General features: G+C 38.4%; 1 protein-coding gene and 1 pseudogene across 4 annotated transcripts in view; both read left to right on the forward strand.

The window, feature by feature from the left end:
* LOC127647428 (gastrula zinc finger protein XlCGF49.1-like) overlaps positions 1–19,745 on the forward strand; it is a 278,306-nt gene that overhangs the window by 211,205 nt on the left and 47,356 nt on the right. The window lies entirely within an intron of this gene.
* On the forward strand, positions 12,621–19,029 carry LOC127647477 (HMG domain-containing protein 3-like; annotated as a pseudogene).

A 19,745-nucleotide genomic window follows, 5' to 3' on the forward strand; every position in this document is an offset into this window, starting at 1 on the left:
TTAGCTATAATAAAGCTGTGGTCAGAGTCGGTCTTGCCATTTTTTTTATAGGCCTATTTAACCCTTATTTAATCAAATTTCTTAAGAGTTGCACGTCTTGCAACAATGTGTAATGGTTTATTATTGTATGGGTTGCATCACTTCATGGTAATAGCTAACAGAAAAGGCAGTAGCAATAATAAATATAGGATATCTGATATCCGAAAAAAAGTCCCCATACCTAGTGCCCACCCATTGAAAATAAATGCCCCCCTGCTGAGCGCAGCCTGGAGCCGGCTCTGATCTGATCGCAGCTGCATTTCACTTCTAGTGCTTTTAGATATTATTGCTGTATTTGACATGGTAGATCACAACATACTCTTGAATATGCTAGAGAATTATGTTGGCATATGTGGAGTTGCATTAGCGTGGTTTAGGTCCTATTTAGCAGACCACTATCACTTTGTCTATGTAAATGAGGAATTGTCAAACCAAACAAAAGTACAGTGCATCCGGAAAGTTTTCACAGCGCTTCACTTTTTCCACATTTTGTTATGTTACAGCCTTATTCCAAAATGTATTAAATTAATTGTTTTCCTCAAAATTCTACAAACAATACCCCATAATGACAACATGAAAGAGGTTTGTTTGAAATCTTTGTAAATGTATTAAAAATTAAAAATTATAAAAAAAAAACAATCACATGTACAGGTGAAACTCGAAAAATTAGAATATTGTGCAAAAGTTCATTAATTTCAGTAATTCAACTTAAAGGTGAAACTAATATATTATATAGACTCATTACAAGCAAAGTAAGATATTTCAAGCCTTTATTTGATATAATTTTGATGATTATGGCTTACAGCTTATGAAAACCCCAAATTCAGAATCTCAGAAAATTAGAATATTGTGAAAAGGTTCAGTATTGTAGGCTCAAAGTGTCACACTCTAAACAGCTAAACACCTGCAAAGGGTTCCTGAGCCTTTAAATGGTCTCTCAGTCTGGTTCAGTTGAATACACAATCATGGGGAAGACTGCTGACCTGACAGTTCTGCAGAAAACCATCATTGACACCCTCCACAAGGAGGGAAAGCCTCAAAAGGTAATTGCAAAAGAAGTTGGATGTTCTCAAAGTGCTGTATCAAAGCACATTAATAGAAAGTTAAGTGGAAGGGAAAAGTGTGGAAGAAAAAGTTGCACAAGCAGCAGGGATGACCGTAGCCTGGAGAGGATTGTCAGGAAAAGGCCATTCAAATGTGTGGGGAAGCGTCACAAGGAGTGGACTGAGGCTGGAGTTACTGCATCAAGAGCCACCACACACAGACGGGTCCTGGACATGGGCTTCAAATGTCAAACGTCTTACCTGGGCTAAAGAAAAAAAGAACTGGTCTGTTGCTCAGTGGTCCAAAGTCCTCTTTTCTGATGAGAGCAAATTTTGCATCTCATTTGGAAACCAAGGTCCCAGAGTCTGGAGGAAGAATGGAGAGGCACACAATCCAAGATGCTTGAAGTCCAGTGTGAAGTTTCCACAGTCTGTGTTGGTTTGGGGAGCCATGGCATCGGCTGGTGTTGGTCCACTGTGCTTTATTAAGTCCAGAGTCAACGCAGCCGTCTACCGGGACATTTTAGAGCACTTCATGCTTCCTTCAGCAGACAAGCTTTATGGAGATGCTGACTTCATTTTCCAGTAGAACTTGGCACCTGCCCACACTGCCAAAAGTACCAAAACCTGGTTCAATGACCATGGTATTACTGTGCTTGATTGGCCAGCCATCTCGCCTGACCTGAACCCCATAGAGAATCTATGGGGCATTGCCAAGAGAAAGATGAGAGACATGAGACCAAACAATGTAGAAGAGCTGAAGGCCGCTATTGAAGCATCTTGGTCTTCCATAACACCTCAGCAGTGCCACAGGCCGATAGCATCCATGCCACGCCGCATTGAGGCAGTAATTAATGCAAAAGGGGCCCAAACCAAGTACTGAGTACATATGCATGATTATACTTTTCAGGGGGCTGACATTTCTGTATTTAAAATCCTTTTTTTTATTGATTTCATGTAATATTCTAATTTTCTGAGATTCTGAATTTGGGGTTTTCATAAGCTGTAAACCATAATCATCAAAATTATATCAAACAAAGGCTTGAAATATCTTACTTTGCTTGTAATGAGTCTATATAATATATTAGTTTCACCTTTTAAGTTGAATTACTGAAATTAATGAACTTTGGCATGATATTCTAATTTTTCGAGTTTCACCTGTACATAAGTATTCACAGCCTTTGCCATGACACTCAAAATTGAGCTCAGGTGCATCCTGTTTCCACTAATCATCTTTGAAATGTTTCTACAACTTGATTGGAGTCCACCTGTGGTCAATTCAGTTGATTGGACATGATTTGGAAAGGCACACACCTGTCTATATAAGGTCCCAGAGTTAACAGTGCATGTCAGAGCAAAAGCCATGAAGTCCAAGGAATTGTTTCTAGACCTCCGAGACAGGTTTGTATCGAGGCACACATCTGGGGAAGGGTAAAGAAAAATTTTGCAGCATTGAAGGTCCCAATGAGCACAGTGGCCTCCATCGTCCGTAAATGGAAGAAGTTTGGAACCACCAGGACTATTCTTAGAGCTGGCCAAACTTAGCGATCGGAGGAGGTGACCAAGAACCTCTGTCACTCTGACAGAGCTTGAGCATTTCTCTGTGGAGAGAGGAGAACCTTCCAGAAGAACAAGCCTAGCAAAAGGCAACTGAAGGACTCTCAGACCATGAGAAACAATTCTCTGGTCTGATGAAACAAAGAGGCACTGCTCATCACCTGGCCAATACCATCCCTATAGTGAAGCATGGTGGTGGCAGCATCATGCTGTGGGGATGTTTTTCAGCGGCAGGAACTGCGAGACTAGTCAGGATCAAGGGAAAGACGAATGCAGCAATGTACAGAGACATCCATGATGAAAACCTGCTCCAGAGCACTCTGGACATCAGACTGGGGTGAAGGTTCATCTTCCAACTGGACAACGACCCTAAGCACACAGCCAATATAACAAAGGAGTGGCTACGGGACAACAGTGAATGTCCTTGAGTGGCCCAGCCAGAGCCCAGACTTGAACCCGATTTAACATCTCTGGAGAGATCTGATAATGGCTGTACACCGACGCTCCCCATCCAACCTGATGGAGCTTGAGAGGTCCTGCAAAGACGAATGGGAGAAACTGCCCAAAAATAAGTGTGCCAAGCTTGTAGCATCATACTCAAAAAGACTTGAGGCTGTAATTGGTGACAAAGGTGCTTCAACAAAGTATTGAGCAAAGGCTGTGAATACTTATGTACATTGTTTTTTTATTTTTTATAAATTTGCAAAAAGTTCAAAAACTTCTTTCACATTGTCATTATGGGGTATTGTTAGTAGAATTTTGAGGAAAATATTTAATTTAATACATTTTGGAATTAGGCTGTAACATAAAATGTGGAAAAAGTGAAGCCCTGTGAATACTTTCCAGGTGTTATGTAGTCTACACACTCCTGTTAAATCAGCAAGTTTTTGTGATGTAAAAAATAAGACAAAGATAAATCATATCAGAATTTTTGCACCTTTAATGTAAAAATTACAACCTATGCAATGCCACTGAAACGAAAGAGACATTTTTCAGATACATTTTTTTTAAAACGTAATAATCAACTGCATAAGTGTGCACATCCTTGAACTAATACTTAGTTAAAGCACCCTTTGATTTTATTACAGGACTCAGTCTGTTTGGATAAGAGTCTATTAGCTTGGCACATCTTGACTCTTCTTTTCAGATCTGTCAAATTGCGAGGGCATCTCCTGTGTACGGCCCTCTTCAGCTCTCAGGATTCAGGTCTAGGCTCTGGCTGGGCCATTCCAAAACATGAATCTTTTTTTGCTGAATCCGTTTTTTTGTTGATTTGGATGTGTGTTTTTATATCAATGTCATGCTGAACCAGTACTCCCTGGCCAGTTTTCTCTTTGTCTTCTAATCAAGTTTCAAGTTGTAAAATCGTCTGTCACGCCACGTGAACTTCAAACAAAATGTAGCCTATATTCTTCGAAGACTGCGTCATGAAGATTATTGCATATTTACATTTACATTTATTCATTTGAAGACGCTTTTATCCAAAGCATAAGCAAATAATCTTAAGGAGACATTTGTACAAAAAGTGCCATACTTCAAAGTTTTACTAGCATCAGAATAGCATTCAAAACAGATTTAAGTGCAACAAGAATTTTTTTTTTTAAGTGACTGGTTAAGTGCTCTTGGAAAAGATGTGCTTTTAGCCGTTTTTTGAAGAGTGAGTAAGCTTCACGGATGGAGTTGGGAAGGTCATTCCACCAACGTGGTATGATGAAACTGAGAGTCCGGGAAAGTGTTTTGGTGCCTCTTTGTGTTGGTACAACAAGGCTTCGTTCCTTAGCCGACCGCAGGCTTCTGGCAGGAGTGTAGATCTGCATAAATGATTTTAGGTATGCTGGAGCAGACCCAGTGACTGTTTTGTATGCCAGCATCAGAGCCTTGAATTTAATACGTGCATCAACCGGCAGCCAGTGGAGAGAGACAAAGAGTGGTGTAACATGCCCTCTCTTTAGTTCATTAAAGACCAGAGGTCCTGCTGCATTCTGGATCATTTGCAGAGATCTAATGCACATGCAGGAAGGCCTGCAATGAGAGAGTTACAGTAGTCCAGTCTAGTTAAAATAAGTGACTGAACAAGCAGTTGTGTGGCATGTTCAGAGAGGAAAGGTCTTATTTTCCTGATATTGTAGAGTGTAAATTTACATGATCTTGCATTCTTTGAGATCTGGTCTGTGAAATTAACTTGTTATCAATGGTCACCCCTAGATTTCTGACCATTTTGGAAGGCGATACTGTACCAGCTGCACGGTTATGATGTTGTGTTCAACAGCAGGATTGGCTGGAAAGACAAGGAGTTCGGTCTTGGCTGGGTTGAGTTGCAGGTGTTCCTTCATCCAGGCCGAGATGTCTGCCAGACAGGCAGCGATTTGAGCAGTCACTGTGGTGTCGTTGGGCTGAAAAGACAAGTAGATTTGCGTGTCGTCAGCATAGCAGTGGTAAGAGAAATCATGTGACTGAATGATGGGTCCCAGTGATGTTGTGTATATGGACTCTGTGACAGACAACAGGGCAGTCTCGGTGGATTGTCCACTTTTGAAGCCTGACTGATTGTCATCCAGCAGCTTGTTCTGTGAGAGATAGGCAGAGATCTGATTGAAAACTGTCCTTTCAAGTGTTTTTGCCATGAATGGGATGAGAGAGACTTGTCTGTAGTGTTCTATCTGTGGGAGCTTAAGTGCAGGTTTTTTCAGCAGTGGGGTTACTCGAGCCTGCTTAAATATAGTGGGAAAAGTGCCTGTAAGTAGAGATGTGTTAATTATGTGTGTAAGTGCTGGTAGGATGGACGGAGAGATGGCCTGGAGAAGGTGTGATGGAATGGGGTCAAGGGAACAGGTGGTGGGGTGGTTGGAAAGGAGGAGTTTTCAGACCTCAGTGTCAGTCAGAGGAGAGAACATAGAGAAAGAATGGTTGCATACAGGAGCCAGGGGTTTGACAGGGTGTGGTGCAGTGAATGTATTGCTGATGGTTGTAACCTTATTTGTAAAAAATGTGGTGAAGATATCTGCTGTCAGTGATGTGTCAGGTAGTGAAGGGGGAGGACAGAGAAGTGTGTTGAATGTTCTAAATAAGGTACGAGTGTCTGGTGCTGTTGATCTTGGTCTGGTAATAGGTTTTTTTTGCAGCTTTAACATTATCTGAAAAAGTTGCAAGCAGAAGTTGATATTTACCTAGATCTGCTGGATCTCTAGATTTATGCCATCTCCTCTCAGCTGCTCTGAGATCAGTCCGATGTTCACGAAGAACGTCAGACAGCCAGGGGCTGGTTGGTGTAGTACGAGCTGGTCTAGAGGAGAGAGGACAAATTTTGTCTAGACAGGTTGTTAAAGTAGAGTTAAGTGTGTCTGTGGCAGTGTTTACATCAAGCGTGGAAAATAAATTTATTGTGGGAAGAGAGGTAGAGACATCAGTGGAAAGGCGAGAGGGTGATAGGGAACGGAGGTTACGGCAAAAGGAAACCAACGGTGGAGTCAGTTTTAATATAGATGGGAGAATCATGTTGAAATTAATAAAGTAGTGATCAGAGACATGTAAAGGTGTAACAAGAATATTTGAGGTGGTACAGTTACGTGTAAAAATTAGGTCCAGCTGGTTGCCCATCTGTGAGTTGCTGTGGTGTGTAGTCTTTCCAAATCAAATGAGGCCAGAAGAGTATTCAGATCAGTGGCCTGGGGCTTGTCTTGGTGTATGTTGAAATCGCCAAGAACCACAAGTGGCCTTCCATCCTCTGGCAAGGAGGACAGCAGGACATCCAACTCCTCAAGAAATCTGACCTGGAGGGCGATAGATGACAACAACAACATGTATTTTTGTGGGATGCATTGTAGTAACGGCATGGAATTCAAATATTCATACAGAAATATTTTTGGTGTTGTTGTTAAGCTGCACATAAACTTGTGTTGCCTACATTTAAAATTACATTCGGGGCTACAGTCAAAACATTCGGGGCTGAAGCCCCAGAAAAATTATCTGACGATGCGGATGTCAAGTACAACTTAAATTACGATGGCTTTGGGAAACGGACCACAAATCTAAGATGTAAGATGTAAAACGTAAGATTGTAGATTCTATGATCTACTTAGGCTTACGATGCTTTTGGAAAACCAGGACAATTAATAAAGAACATCTTTTGCAAATAATATCTCAGTTAAAGTGATCTATGTGCTCTCTTGACTCTATCTCCACAATATTTTTTAAAGAAGTCCCAGAATACCTGATTGATGATGTTTTTGATATTGTAAATGGCTCTTTAGAAACTGGTAATTTCCCAAATGCCCTTAAATGTGCTATTGTGCAACCACTACTTAAGAAAACCAACCTAGATGCTCTCCATAATTTTAGACTGATATAAAATTTACAGTTTTTAAGTAAGATTTTAGAAAAAAAAAATTTTAACAGCTCAATACATTTTTCAATGAACACAATTTGCTTGAGAAGTATCAGTCAGGTTTCAGAAACAGTCATTGCACTGAAACTGCATTGTTAAAAGTGGTGAATGATCTTAGACTGAATGTTGATAAGAGGAATGCATCAGTCCTAGTCCTTTTGGACCTAAGTGCAGCCTGCAACACTGTAGGGTACAACGGGGCTAATGGCACCCTGTGGCAGCAGGGGCGTGGTCAAGCGCCCGTCCAGGAGAGAAAAGCGGTAAGGGCGCTTACATCTGAGCTAAATTATGTCTAACACCTGTCTCTAATTTCAGTGAGCACGGGGAGAGCGGCATAAAAGGCAGCCAGAGGGCCTCCATTGGGAGAGAGAGACTGACTTGAAAATTACTGTGTGTGTGTTAATAAGAGCTACCGTTGTAAAAGTGCTGTGTGCACGTCCAGATTTATATAATAAATTACCTCACCTCAGAGCCACTGCTTCAAGTGTCATCCCTTGGAGGAGATCTTTTACACACCCCTTAAGGAAATTTTGTTTTTTTCTGGTCACACCGTTGTATATACAACAGTTCAATGAACAAGTACATTTAAAAAAAAATAGGAAAAAACAAGTATGGTCATAAAAACGCATTTGTGCATGTAACTACGTTCTTACGTACCTGATCAGAATCTGCCGTTGCTGGTTCAAAACAAATTATGTGTTTGCATGTGCACTTTATATAAGTATATTATTTAGTCTGTGTAGTCTCATGTGGTTCTGTGTTTGTCCTATGTTGTTTTAAGTAGCACCATGGTCCTGGAGGAAAGTTGTCTCATTTCGCTGTGTACTGTACTAACTGTATATGGTTGACGACAATAAAAACCACTTGAGTTGACTTGAGGTAAGCACTTGAGTTCTGTAATAAATCAGTCTGTTGTGTCTCTCAGCATGAGCCTTAATCCTGAAGTTGTTTGTTTAATATATATATATATATATTAATTGAATATTGATGGAGCAACATAATTTGTGTGAAATGAAATAATACCAGAAGGTTGTTTCAATTAAATTATTATTATTTTTTTTTTTAAGTGGTGAGAGAGCCTCCCTTACTTGGAGCAAGTTTAAATTGGGGAATTTAAATTGATATTGTGTACATACCGGGCAATAAATATAGGGCACAATTTATCAACTAATGTAAATAATTTTATACAGCAAGTTGCTTTTTTGAGTAACAAATTAAGATGATGCTTACTCAAAATAACCACTTCAGAAAAAGTCAACAATTTCCTGTTAATTTCAAACACATTTGGAATTTTATTACATCTCAAGTATTTAATAAACAAATTAATCTCATTTATGAGTCAAATGTGAGCCCACTTTGAACATTTTTCATAGCAAATCTATTCTTCCCAACTAAGAAATGCAATGTGTTTTCCTATGTACATTCCCATGGGAATGCTCGTGTGCACCTTTCATCAGCTAATTGTCTGCACCTGTCGCTCGTTTCCTCCTTCCTACTTCTACCCTTGTGTTTCTCTTTTTCCTTGCCAGATTGTGTCTCATGTTACGTGTGGACTCACCTCAAGTCAAGTCAAGTCAAGTCAAGTCAAGTCAAGTCTTGTTTGTTTATTATTTCCTGTCTAGTTTATTTTTTCTTCTCTTGCCCAGTCAGTTTCCTGTTTTCCTGTCTGTGGAATTATCGCTGTTCTCCAACTCTGCTTACCAGGAATACTCATCTTGTTGTTATTCTGGGTGTAACATTCTGCTCCACATCCAGGCCTCTGTGCCATCCCCGCGGCTGTCATCGCTGTCTCACCATTGTTGTCATCTTCGCTTGGTCAACGCTGTCACCATCGTTGTCACCATCGTTGTCACCATTGCTGCCTCAACTGCTGTGCAACTTATTGACTGTTATTTCTCCTGAGACTTGCCATCTACCTGTATCCATTTTCATCACCATTAAACCGTTTTGTGTAGTCTGCATCTCTGGGTCTTTCCTCTCAAACACTGACAATACTGTAATTTCACTTATTGGACAGCTATTGAAAAATGTTTGATTTAATGACCTTAAACAACTTAAAATGATAAGCATTTTGTCTCAGGGATTTGTTTCAAGGAGTTGTATTAGCTAAATAAATTTGCAACATTTAAAAATATTATTTTTATTTTTAAATAATAAAGATTACATTGCCTCAATCAACCTTTAGACGCCACACGCAAAGATCTCATGGAACAGGAAAATATTCCAGTGCATAGTGACAAACAGGTGTTTAGGAAACTGCTGAGGTAGTTTTTGTTTTTATTTAGTGTTTTGGGAGAAAATAAAATCAATGGAGCCTTTAGCCCCATTGTACCCTACTCTGCTTAACAGAATTGAGAACCTCCGGCATCTCAGGCTTAAATAGGATCAGATAATACATTACTGGAAGGCTTATTTTTTGTAAAATTATGTGACTGTACTTCTATGAAACATAACATTCTAGATGGTATCCCACAAGGGTTAGTCCTTGGGCTTTTAATTTCATTGTATATGCTGCCGTTAATATAATTAATTAACATGAATTAAACTACCAGTTTTATACAGATCACATTCAATCATATACAGGGCCGGACCTAGGGTTTTGGGGGCCCTAAACAAAAATAGTGTATGGGGCCCTACAGGTTTCTAGAAAATTCTAGTTAATTTAGAAAAAATATACGATACGGTTGTGTGTTTTGTTGATTAGTGTAATTGATGGGCAAAAAATAAAATAAATGGGGGTGGTGGTTGTTTATTGGGTCGGGCCGGCCCTGATTATATATCTCTGTAGAGCTAAATGGCACAAGCATTAAATAGATTATCTTCATGTTTGTCCAACATCCTACAATGGAGGAACACAAACTTTTTGCATTTAAATTAACATACAACAGAGATACTTATCGTTGGCTCAAAACAAGAGGAAAAGAATTGAAACTGCACTAGGTAATCTGGCTTTGCAGTTAAAGACAGAGGTGAAGAACCTTGTCACTCTATTTTGTGATCTGAATTTTAAGTCTCATATAAATTATGTTACCTGTTTTCATCATCTTAGAAATAAAGCACAAATTAGACCCTAGTTTCACTTGAGGATGTGAAAAAAGTGATTCTTGCATTGATTATTGTAATGCACCTTAAACTGGCTTATCTAGGATTTGTATAGACTGCAACTGGTGCAGAATGCTTCAGCCAGAGTGCTTACAAGATCCAGGAGGAGAGACCACATTAGACACCAGTTTTTGATCATTTGCATTGGTTACCTGTTGAATACAGGATTAAATGTACATTTACATTTATGCATTTGGCAGACACTTTTATCCAAAGGGACTTACAGAGCACATATTACAGGGACAATCCCCCCACAACAACCTGGAGTTAAGTGCCTTGCTCAAGGACACAATGGTGGTGGCCGTGGGGTTCGAACCAGCAAGCTTCTGATTAACAGCCCTGTGCTTTAGCCACTACGACACCACCACTCCATATTTTTTGATTTGAAGGTTTTTTAGTGGTTTTTAAAGCACTTAATGCTTTAGCGCCATCATACTTTTCTGACTGTTTATCAAATTATGTTCCAACTTGCAGTTTGCTCGGCTGCAGACTTGCACTCTCAGACTTGCACGCTCAGACACGAGCGCTTCCGCTGCAAGTGACGTCACTTGCACGCTCAGACACTAGCGCTTCCGCTTCAGCTATCCATGTTTTCAATGTTATACAGTAAGGGGCGCTATGTCATCTTCTAGTACAGAATCTCTCCAGCAGTTTGTTAAACATCATATAAGTAAAGTATTGACTTGTTAAAAGTTTAAATAATGTAAATCGCTGGTACAATTTTCTGAATTGGCTGCAAAATGACAATTTTATTATTATTATTATTACTGAACAAAACGAGCTAATGCCTGTCAGTCTAACTCTGTTTACTTTAAACAAAGACTGGCTGTGTCGGATTGAGAACAGATCATTCAAAAATCGTTTCGTAAACATTATATATATATATATATATATATATATATATATATATATATATATATATATATGCTTTTTCGTTACATGATAAGATTTTTACATTTTACCTTAATATACGCTATTTTTTATCTCTGATACAAATAAAAATAAATTAATGTTATGCCTAACAACCACTCACGGTATTAAATACATAAAGGAAACTATTTAATAGAGTGGTATTACATGGTTTGCACGTTGAACCCAGTGTAGTTCAATAGCGTTTGGACCGTCCCGTCCTGTTTTAATGTCTACATTTTTTGTAAAATACGTAATGTAAAAATACATGCAATATTCGGTCATTCGACCTTGCATCTCAGTTCAGTTCAGCACAGCTCATTACATTCGAATGTAATTTCCTGTACACAGTCTAATATCAATTTTATCATTGGTTTCATTACAGATGCATGATGCACCATTCAGTTATTTTAGTTTCTGAAAACCCCTGGTACCACAGTGCACATCATGTTGCACTTTATACCACTGCAGTTTATGCCCTTCCCTGAAGCCAACCACCAAGAAAAAAATAAACCTACACTGGGAAGGGCATTTAAAAAAAGCAGTTGTTTTCCAAGGTAGGTGCATTCAACTATTGGATTGTAATTGTAGGTGCACAAGCACATTCGTACATATTTGTCCTTCAAATAAACAAGACGGTACTGCTCTGAAACATTCTCTAAACTGTTGTTTTCGCATGTAAATTGTTGTTCACAGACTTGCAATGCTTTTGTCCATATTTGGGCCAAAACACATGCCAATAGAGCAAACAGTAAATGTTAAACTTTTGTTTTCTTTTGCTTGAAACACAATTTACACCTTAACAAAGTTTTTCTTGTGCATGCAAATTTAATTTATGCTTACAATCTTATGTACACTTCCACAAATGTTACCTTACATATGCAAATCATTTTATGGTATATATTGATGGGTTTTATAAACAGTAGGCAACATTTATATTGAAATTGTAATAAGAATGGGTATTCTTGTGGTTTTAGGACATCTTAAATGAAAGGTTTTGATCTACTTCAACTGTTCACATCTGTAATTGTATGGGTTTTATATTGATGCATTGGCATTGTTTTTCCTGACTTTCATACTGTGCTTTATCTACAGGCAAAAGAATATGTTGTTGCCATTTGCCCTGTAGAACTGAGGCTCATTACCATTGTCCCAATTGCAGCAAAACTGTTCTGAGGAGATATGTAATGGAAGCTCACTTAAAAATATGCGCATCAAATGTACCCCTTCAATCCTCTAAAACTTCATCTGCAGTGGTTAATTTGTCCACAATGTCACCTGCACTGTCCTCACTGCCATCTACAGTGACACCTGCGCTGTCCTCACTGCCATCTACAGTGACACCTGCGCTGTCCTCACTGCCATCTACAGTGACACCTGCACTGTCCTCACTGCCATCTACAGTGACACCTGCACTGTCCTCACTGCCATCTACAGTGACACCTGCGCTGTCTTCACTGCCATCTACAGTGACACCTGCACTGTCCTCACTGCCATCTACAGTGACACCTGCACTGTCCTCACTGCCATCTACAGTGACACCTGCGGTAGCTTCTCTGACCACAACGTCCGGTTCACAATTGCCAAAAAGGCAAAATTTTATAAAATGCCCACATTGTTCCATCACTGTTCTAAAAAAGAACTTAAAAATCCACATTAACAGAATACATACCGACCATTCAAAAGATATCACAATGCATTCGCATCTTTCCAGTGTGTGTGTTGATCCCACAAATGGACTGTCAGCAGTTCAAAGAAGTGGTCATGGTTTCACTATACCTCTTCATGTTCAGAGAAAACGTGGGGTAAAGCTCATCATGTAAGTTGTGAGTTGGAGGAGTGTCGCCAGTACCAGCTACTTGCTCACCGAAGTGGACACACGTATAGTCTCTGTGAACACCTTCGCTCACTGGATTATTGTATTGAGACAGCATTTGAGGAGCACCTGGAACCAAGAGTCCTTGGTGAGATGGTCAAGCTTAAATTCATTGGAGAGTCAAAGAAGGCAGTGTGTTTGAAAAGACAAAAAATAGCTCAGACAGCTCATGTTCCATTTTCAGTGTTGGTGGCATTAGGTGAATCTCAAAAGCAAATCACTCTCTCCATACATGAGCCTACTGTTCATCACTATAATCGCCTTGGGAGAGTAATGGTCACATACAATTCAACTACAAGTACTTGGCACTGCCCATGTGCAAAGCCACGAATGTCTTGCCCTCACAAAAATATAGCCAAATGGCACTTATTCCAAACAAATAAGAACTTGTTCACAACACACAAAGATTCTAAATCAAGTGATGCCTTGGGTCCCCAGCCCTCAGAAGAGCACATCTTCACTTCCCCAATTGACCTTCAAAGCACTGTTCAATATATATATATCAATAAGAAAATTCCAGCTAATCTTCCAGAAGCAGCAACCAAATCAAAGGAATTTTCATCAACTTATCTTCCAGTTGAAACATTGTGTATGATGTGCAGTGGTGAAACTGCACTTGGTGCACCACTGCTGATTACAGCAAAAGCTAAAATTGTCACCATGGAAAGTATCATTGACAGTAAGTTCAACATTAAAAAATGTATGTTCATAAGATTGTATCATAACCATTCATAACCAAGTGTTACTTCCACATACTCCCTTTAGACATCTCTACATACACCAGAAAATGCCCAGGGTGTAATATGATTTATAGGTACCAGGAATGGCAGGATGGTCTCCACAATTTTGATGACCATGTGCTTCTGAGTCTCGAACTGTGTCTGTACCTAAGACACAGTTTACAGGTTTGTCTTTATTGCATAGTGTTTAATGACACATGACACATACCTATCCAATAATTAAGCTTTAAAAAATTTAGTTGACCAATTCCTGTTATGTCTATTCCAGAACCATGTATCAGTTTCCAGGGCTATAGATACTTTGGAGCGCCTCCGGAGAATAAAATACCCCAACAGAGACACCATAATCCATGGTTATGGTCATTTTGAGGCCTTGACAAATACAGAATACTTGTATTCTTGTGTTAACTGCGGTTACCATCCTCCCGTGGTCATCATGGACTTGCATAAGAAGGGTGTGTTTAGCATGTCAGGTAAGAGTTTGTTTTATTTTTTAGATAGTAACCAGAGTAATGAAATGTGAAAGTACTTTTCTTGAAATACTATCTATCGTTTCTTTTTTCTAAGTGAGTGACCTCAAAGAGCCTCCACCTGATTTTAGAGGGGAAGTTGACATTGAGGATTTCTGGAAATCAGTAAATCTTGAGATGATTGCTCGAGGATTTGTCCCCAGTAAGTGTGTTTTTGTTTTTTATTTTTTTAAGAAACAATAAATTCCTCTGGAAATGATTTATTGAATTTTAGTAAAAAAAATTCCCTCTGAAATGCATCTCAGTTTTCATATTATATAGACTAATAAATGTGTGCATGTGCATCAGGCCGGGCCAAAAATCCATTTGCTGTGCAACCTAGCTATGAAAGGTGGGCTCCATGGATAGGAAGCAAGACTAGGAAGGATAACACTGTATTGAATACAGAATACGCTAAAGTTGTTACAGCAAAGGTCACATCAGCTGAAGCTCAAATGATGAATGTCTCAGAAGACCGTCTTGTGGATGAGCTGATGAAGCAGAAGGAAGAAATCTTAATAAAATTCAATTTCAGGTGATCTTTGATACAAAAGGATTGTTCTGACAATGTGCTTGCATTATTTAACAGGTTGGTGTTGTCCGAAATCTATGCAAGGCCTGTAATATTGACTCTAAAGGTTCTCGCATGGATCTAGTTTCAAGATTAAGAGCGGAGATGCAGAACAGGCAGTCATATGACAAAATGTTCCAGAAAATCTGGGGAGCATCGGGTGGGCATATTACTTTAATGAGATGATACTTGAGAGATGATAATTTTACATGTCTTTATTCAGTTTTTATTATGGCTTTTCCAGGTGGCTGGTCAGTTATCCTATGCCCACATGGTGTGGTGTATAGTATAAAGTTCAATTTGAGAGCCGAAAGTCCCAGAGATTTTGCAGACCTGTTGTTGTCATGGAAGCACATTCCTAATGTTAGTGTCTATGACTTTGCGTGAGGCTTGGCCACACATGGTAATTTGCGTGTACCCACTTCTATTCCATTTCAACCTCATGAAGGGAGACTAGCTGAGTCAACACCAGACAACATCAGTTCAGCAAAGCAAGGCAAACTAAACGTCTCTCTTCCTTGGTTGTTTGAGAAGACAGACCATTTGAATATTAAATGCCATCCCATCACTGGATCATCTGAGCACTACGTGTTATATGACAAACTTCATGAATCAAACACAAAAGACCCCAAGGAAGTACTCAGAAGAATCAGCCTGGTCCCAGAGCTACAGGGTTGGCTAAATAGTCAAATAGCAGAACAGTTTTTGCAAACTTGCGAAAAAGTAACTATTTTCTCAACAACATGGCACCATCAACACATATCTTTATGATGCGCAACATCATTCATCATAAGAATACATCCACAAATCAGAAGCTTCTGGAAGTACAGCTGCAATGTGGTCACAGACCTCATGGAATTGAAGATATCATCCTGTCTGACTTGGGACAAGCTATTCTTGGTCAGTAGTCAATAGTTATGCTGCACCACTTTCTTTTATAAACCATAATATTTTGAGTAACTTTACAGTAGTAACCATGTTTTACCCTGCTTTTCTCAGCCCCTCAAGCGAGTGAAAGAGAAACTTTCAGACAACATCCACATCACATAAACCAGGACATTAGTGAGAGATTTTTGTTTTTCTCCTTGTGACTTTCAATGTTTTTTGCCTTTTTGCTAATACTTTTTTTTTTTAACATGCAGAAAACTGTGGACCTCAATGTGAAGCATTCACCAAGTGTACAAATATTTCAGCCTGTCGAGCATCATGGACTTTGGGAAATCATCCAGCTCAAAAAGAACTAGTTAGTTGCAATAAATTATTAATACAGCTCTGTTTAACTGTGGGATTTTGAATGTTGAAACCATTTTTTGTTTTGTTTATAGCTAAACTACATACTGGACATTGAGAGACCAGAAAAGGAACTGATCGTTCGAACAACAAATGCTGTCCTAAACCGTGCTGACTTTTGGACACTTGGCTTTAACAGAGACATGGAGGCAACTGTAAGATTACAGCTGTTTTACAATGCTTTATATATAAAATCAAATCCTTTTATCGTCACAACATATATTTGTTGTTACATGAATTTCTAATCAATATTGTAATTATATACTTTTTTCAGATTGGAAATGGTTGTTTTCAGTTGATTAAACGCATTGCACGCTCAAAGGTATTTTCATTTTATATTTAGTTACTTAGAAATACCTTTAAGTTGTACAATATTTAGTTTATAAAATATTACAATAGTTGAGTTGACAGTACATATTTTGAATGGCACCTTCTACACACTATACCCTGCAGGGCAAGAACATTTATGTAGCCAATCTTTATGTTGTACCAACGTGGCTGCCACCAAACAACTGTGATCCATTTGTGAGTCTACCTGTAAGTACATGTTGTTCTATTCCCTGTTATGCATGCTGTTATGATGTGACACTAAAACTTTCTAATTCATGTCAGGATGATGCTCACTTGAAAGATGCCCTTGTGATTCCGATTTGGACACCAGGACACTACCAGTTGTGTGTAATGCATCGCACGGCATTTAGTGAATATAGAATATATATATATATATATATATATATATATATATATATATATATCACAAAAGTCGTCCTTTCATGGCCATAGTGTTTTGATTTCAGTGCATGTATAACTGCAGAAAATACCAAATAGATGTAAATGTACACATTTAAAAAAAAAAATGGTTTTCTTATGTTAATAATGTTATTTACAGAATAAATTTACTGTACTTTTCTTTAGGTTTTGAAGCCAGCTCAGAAAGTAATTCTCTTTTTAGACTCTAAATGTTCTGAGACACCACTCGGATTTGGTGACCAGAGATACAAAGCTCTGTTGAGGTGTTTGGAGATATTTACTTAAAATGCGCGGTTGCGCTTTTGTTCAGAGAAGGTCACGTTCATATGACCTGTCTCTACGCTGCAATATAATCTTATTTCAGGGATTGTTCAGTTGGAGCTGTTTTTCAACTGTCTGAAGGTTTGTACTTGTTCTAATCTACTTCAGGTTTCTCAGACCTTTTTTGCATTAGTGATGATTTCAGATTTAAACACCTTTGTTTCATTGTGACAGCTGTGGTCTGAGAAATCTGTGTGATCCGACAATGCTTGCATGTTCAGTTGTTCACTAAGTCACAGTTCTGTGACTTATTTACTGAAGTTCATAGTATTGCATGTATTGCTCAGATGTTGTTTTCTTATATTTGCATGAAGGTTTGTTCTCATTGTGTTTTTGAATGGGTAACTGAGAGTGCTAGGGGATCCCTATCTGATTCAAACTCATTTTGTAATGTATTATGCTAATGTTATCTACAGATTGTTCTACATAGTTGCAGGCCAGATTTAAAAATGTGTGGAACTCCCTAGCCCTTTCACTGTACCCAGTTTGAGAAACACGTCTTCAGATTTAAATTTGTATGAAGTTTATTAAGAAAAAGCTGTTAATGTTAAAAAAAACAACATTTTTAATCAACAGGGATATTGCGAACAGGATAATGCCTGGGAAATGGGCTGAAAAGACAGGCCTTGATTTAGAGGTAAATTTCATCAAGTGTCAAAGTGTTACTTATTGAAATTTTAGTCACTAATGTATTTTGCTTTATTAAAGGGGTTTCCAGGGCAACCGAATGGTAATGACTGCGGTGTTTTCATGTTAATGGTAAGATTATTTTTTGTTCGTTCATCATCCGGCTATTTTTAATTCTCTTTTGCCTCATCGTGTCCCTTCCTCCTCCTCCTCCCTGTATAGTCTGCATTTTACCTGGTGATGGATTCCTCATTTGACTACACAATTGTGAGTCCTTGTTTACAATAATGTAGAGTCAGTGTGATTTTAAAATGCAACGGGGTAATTATTACTTTCATGTTTTGTACAGCTGGACATGCCAGAACTGCGGAAATGGTGGTGTGTGATGTTGGAGAACTATGGTCTGGATAGGTACAGTATTTCTTTTTTTCTTTTTTAAATATAAACAAAGTAATGGAACAATGTGTAATGCTGTCATGCTTTACAGCCATGGAAAGGTTTTTGCACACTTTACTGTGGAGTCTAAAGACTTCCTGAGGGGGGATCGACAACCAGTTTTTAGGCTAAAGAAAAGGACGTTTGAGGAGACCTTTCAGGTGAAAGCATATACTAGGGGATATGACACTTAATGTCATTTTACCTTGTGAATGTTGGATTTGCTTATGCTGTGGTGTCTGACTTACAGGCAGAGCCACAGCATCGGGTTCAGGAATTATCATCACAGGTACTGTGTAGTTGGTACTCTAAAAAGCTAATTATCTGTAAATAAAAGGTTAACACAGACTTAAATGTAATATTAATTTCTATATATTTTATATATTGTTAGGGAGATGTACTGCATCCTGTATTGGAGGATGCACCACTGAAATATCTAGGATCATTACAACAGGTACACTGTTTTGTTTCATGAAGCAACAAAGTCATTATGATTGTTTAAATAAATATTTATTTTGGTTTTTGTTGTCAATGTCTTTGGTTTAACACTGTTGTATCTCCCTTGTTTTCTGTGTTATTTCACAGAGTCGATTGATGCTAGATTTGAAGATAGCCAGCAAGTGGTGTTTCGAACAATCCAGTGTGCTGCTTGGTTCTGTTCAGTGGCCCAAAGTACTGTGTATGGAGGAACAAGATGTTGCGGAAGCCATTGAGAGATTGGAGAAGGCTGAGTTTCCACAAGACCGAATCGATGCTCTGGAACCATTTTGCTTTATCTTTATTGAAATGAGTGACATGCAAATGTTTCTTGAACATGTAGTTGATGTCATGAAATTAAAGGTGAACTGTCGTACTGCAATAGAGGAAAGTGCATAATGTGCCAATATGGAAATATATTCTGAACTATTCAAAAAGAGTTGCAAATTGTAGTTGCAATTGCGTTTTCAATTTGTGGACACATATAATGTGACAATCCAATCGCAATTGCAAATCGCACATTACCGTTTGCATTTTCGTTTACGTGGACGCACAGTGAAGTATCTTACGAGTTTTGCAAACGGACTTTGCTTTTCCGTTTGAAATTTGGCAGTCACTGTGCATTCGCGTAAACGAAAATGCAAACGGTAATGCGCGATTTGCAATTGCGATTGGATTGTCACATTTTATGCGTCCACAAATTGAAAACACAATTTGCGATTCCTTTTGAATAAATTCTGGAATATATTTCCAAATGCCAATGTGTTTATATTGTATGTTGTGTTTGTCTTATTGCATGTTGCACGTTAATTGTTTGAAAAAATTGCATCTTGGTGTTTTTTTGTTAGTTTGTTTTTAAATTCTATAAACCTGATTGTTAATTTTTATCCTTTCGAAAAAGAAGTTTATTCAAGTGTGCTATTAGTATATTTTTAAACAAAAAATAAGAAAGCATACTTTCAGCCTACACTTTATATACTTTATGTACTTAGAAATATTCTTAAAATTCCACTTAAGTGTACTTGACTGACTTTTGCTGAGAGAAAAGTCTGAGTGTTTTTGACCTATACTTACTATACTGTACTCTAGCATATGTATCTTATATGTATGAGATA

Source organism: Xyrauchen texanus, chromosome 8 (genome assembly GCF_025860055.1).
Source record: "Xyrauchen texanus isolate HMW12.3.18 chromosome 8, RBS_HiC_50CHRs, whole genome shotgun sequence".
Classification (NCBI taxonomy): Eukaryota; Metazoa; Chordata; class Actinopteri; order Cypriniformes; family Catostomidae; genus Xyrauchen; species Xyrauchen texanus.